This window comes from Melanotaenia boesemani, chromosome 19 (genome assembly GCF_017639745.1).
Source record: "Melanotaenia boesemani isolate fMelBoe1 chromosome 19, fMelBoe1.pri, whole genome shotgun sequence".
Classification (NCBI taxonomy): domain Eukaryota; kingdom Metazoa; phylum Chordata; class Actinopteri; order Atheriniformes; family Melanotaeniidae; genus Melanotaenia; species Melanotaenia boesemani.
Genome location: NC_055700.1, coordinates 1,564,028 through 1,568,292, shown reverse-complemented (window position 1 = coordinate 1,568,292; position 4,265 = coordinate 1,564,028).

The following is a 4,265-nucleotide window of genomic DNA, read 5'->3' as shown; positions in this document are numbered from 1 at the left end:
TTTTAGGTGTTGCAGCGGTACAGTCATTTAGCATTTTAGGTGTTGCAGCGGTACAGTCATTTAGCATTATGCTAGGAACCTTAACTTCTTTCAGAGAGGGCCATTTAGACACCTCCTTTTCACTGATGATGATGTCTGTAGAGACACATCTCTACAGGAAGCTGATAGAAATGTTCTCCAGATAACCCTGAAATCTCCAGGCCTTTAATGATGGAGGTCTTCACTGTTTTATTGTGACCCATGGTGTGGAGATGAATCAGAGCATTAGGTGAGCTAGGTCACCTCTCTTATAGTCTTATAGTAACATAATTTATGACCCTCACATAGCCGAGAACACAGAGGTCATCATTTCTGATAGCTATCCGAATGTGTGACTTTACTGTACTTGCATTACAATGAATTCAGACCTAAATACAAGTATTTTCAAGACTTTGCTCGTCTTCTGACATGTACATGCAGGGAAATGTACACTATCGACCCCATGTGGTCAGATTCTGATGGGTCACAGATTTTGGTGTAACATGGTCACGAGGAAATGTTAAAAACCTGAATCTCGCTTTCCATCTTTCTAGTAGTCACAGAGCTGCTGTCTGTCAATCATTTCTACCTGTGTATCCCTACCCGACTACTCTCCACCCCCTCACACACCACACCTCCCGACCCAACCCCTGGAGTTTCAGGTATTTTTCAGAATTTGGTAATAGATGGAGTTGCGAAAGGTGGGTTTGAAAGTGTAGTTACAGGTTGTGTCCACCAGAGGGAGACTGAATATGTGTCTGTATATATAAACTGTGTGAAAAGGTAGAATTGATCAAATACACTTGTAAGTAGAAATAAGAAACCATGATCCACCCTATCAAAAGCTTTTACCTTGTCTAAGGAAATGATGCCAACATCAATAACATAAATCTTACAAACGTCCAATAAGTCTCTCATCAGAAACAAATTGTCCATGATGGATCGATCAGGTACACAGTACAGTACGATTGAGCTCTGTGAACGATGAACTCCAGCACCCTTTTTAGCCGGATAGCCAGCACCTTAGAAAAAAGTTTGTAGTCTGTGCGTAACAAGGCCATCGGCCTCCAGTTCTTGAGTAAAGCCAAGTCTCCCTTCTTTGGCAAGAGGGAGAAAACTGCATGTCTGCTGGAAACCGGCAACAGACCCAAGGCTGAACATTCCTGCAACACCTCCAACAAGTCCATGCCAATACTCTTCCAGAAGTGCCAATAGAAATCCAGCGGCAACCCATCCAGCCCAGGAGCAGTAAGCTCCTCCAAAGAGACGGCAGCATCTAGTGTGTCTCTGTCCGCGGGGTTCAGCCGAGGCAGCCCCTTCAGCAGCTCGGCCACACACTGCTGGTCACAGATATCTTTCCTGAAGAGGTCGCTGTAAAACTCCATAGCACGTCGTCTCAACTCAGTCGTCACAGTACCATCAGGAAGGCAGAGACACACCATCTGCTTGGCTTGAGAAACAGACTTCTCCAGATTAAAAGAGAACAAAGTGGGAGCGTCAATGTCCCGCATGTTGGTAAACCAGGTCCTGTGAAGCACCCTTGACTCTTTCCCTTAAAAAAGAATTCAATTCTTTAATTTTCTGCTGTAGTCTGCAGCCGTCTGTACTGCCACCTGGACACAACGTGTCCTCCAGATCCCTGATTTCTTCTTCTAAACGCTGGATCACCGATTTACCTCAAACTCTAGAATGACTGGCGAACTGCTGACAAAGAACAAAGTGGTGAAATTGATCAGAACAAATTCTTCTGGATCAAACATACTTTCAGTTTTCTCTCATTTTCTTCTATATTGACTAATAATGATGTGAAAGTGTAGTTACAGGTTATGTCCACCAGAGGGAGACTGAATACATGTCTATGTAAACAAACGGTGTGTAAAGGTAGAATTGATCAAATACACTTGTACTTCCTGTGATGAGAAGAAATAAAGGTCTACACATACAGGTAAAGAATACAAGGTATTTTCTAGTTAAATATAAGCACTTTTAAGTCATTTTCTACCCACACTACTTAACAAGAATATAATCTAGGAACTTTTTCTTCATATTGTTTTATTTTCTTGTCTACCAGAAAGTAAACAGAGGAAGTTCTTCCTGTTGATGTAAAGAATCCACCATTTATAACAGAAAATGTTTTTATTTATTTTTTTCTATACATTCAATCATTCCCTTTTCTGTCACTTTTCTTTTATTCATTCATTCATTCATTCATTCATTCATTCATTCATTTGTTTATTTGTGGCTTGACCTTTAACACACAATGTTCTTTGCAGTAGACAAGTTATGAATAAATGTTGTACATACTATAGTACAGTCAGATGTTTGGGGGTAAACAAAACATGTCTTTCCTCACTAAGACCAGGAAAGTAGATCCTAGAACTCCTGTCCTCACAAAGACCAGGAAAGTAGATCCTAGAACTCCAGTCCTCACTAACACCAGGAAAGTAGATCCTAGAACTCCAGTCTTCACCAACACCAGGAAAGTAGATCCTAGAACTCCACTCCTCACTAACACCAGGAAAGTAGATCCTAGAACTCCTGTCCTCACAAAGACCAGGAAAGTAGATCCTAGAACTCTAGTCCTCACTAAGACCAGGAAAGTAGATCCTAGAACTCCAGTCCTCACAAAGACCAGGAAAGTAGATCCTAGAACTCCAGTCCTCACTAAGACCAGGAAAGTAGATCCTAGAACTCCAGTCCTCACTGAGACCAGGAAAGTAGATTCTAGACCTCCGGTCCTCACCAAGACCAGGAAAGTAGATCCTAGAACTCCAGTCCTCACTAAGACCAGGAAAGTAGATCCTAGACCTCCAGTCCTCACTAAGACCAGGAAAGTAGATCCTAGAACTCCAGTCCTCACTAAGACCAGGAAAGTAGATCCTAGAACTCCAGTCCTCACTAAGACCAGGAAAGTAGATCCTAGAACTCCAGTCCTCACTAAGACCAGGAAAGTAGATCCTAGAACTCCAGTCCTCACTGAGACCAGGAAAGTAGATACTAGAACTCCACTCCTCACTAAGACCAGGAAAGTAGATCCTAGAACTCTAGTCCTCACTAAGACCAGGAAAGTAGATCCTAGAACTCCAGTCCTCACTAAAACCAGAAAAGTAGATCCTAGAACTCCAGTCCTCAGATCTTTACACTGGTTTCCTGCTGTTAGTTTACAAAGACCTGAATGGTTTAGGACCAGAATACATTCAGGTTCTTCTGGTTGGTTAAACTCCCAGAAACCTGCAGGTCTGCTGACTCAGCAGTTTTACATCAGAGTTAAAACTTTTCTATTTGCTCCCTTTTATCAGAACAGCTGTTAATTCTTCATACTGGAACTTTATTTCTATTTTATCTGTTTCATTTGAGATTTTTCTTTCTGTTTTTATTTTATTTATTTTATTTCTTTTAGAGTTTGTATTTAATCAACTTGTTATTTCTTCCTGCTGTAATGCTTTAAATGTTTTATGTAAAGCACTTTGAATTGTATTGTACATGAATTGTACAATACAATTCAAAGTGGTGGGTTAGCGTGGTATTTTCCTGCCACTGGGAGGGCACCTTAGCTGGTTATTGGAGAACAGAAGGAAACGCTCCTTAAACAACTGATTCTTTAGCTTGCTTTTAAAAGTGGATAAGGACTCTGCAGATCAGATGGAGTTTGGTAGATGCTTCCACCACCGGGGAACAAAAGAGGAGAAGAGTCTAGCTACTGATGTGGCGCCACCTTGTGGTGGGAGCACTAGGCGTCTTTCACCGGCAGAGCGTAACTGTGGAGAGGGAGTGTAGTGCTGGTTTTAAGGAGTGGAGGTAGACCGGAGCCATTTGGGTTATTGTTTTGTAAGCCAGAAGCAGAGCAGACTTAGTCCTTCCAGGACAAATTTCCACCAAATTCAGTCAACATGTGGTTTCCAAAAATGTTGTTCTGTTCTTGGTTAAAATGTGTTTGAATTCTTTTTATGGATCCATGATGACAGGAACAAAGCTCTGGTTATACGTTTAGTCTCACTTATCCATCCATCCATCCATCCATCCATCCATCCATCTATCCATCCATCATCCATCCATCCATCCATCCATCCATCCATCCATCCATCATCCATCCATCCATCCATCCATCCATCATCCATCCATCCATCCATCCATCCATCCATCCATCCATCCATCCATCCATCATCCATCCATCCATCCATCCATCCATCCATCCATCTATCCATCGATCATCCATCCATCCATCCATCCATCCATCCATCTATCCA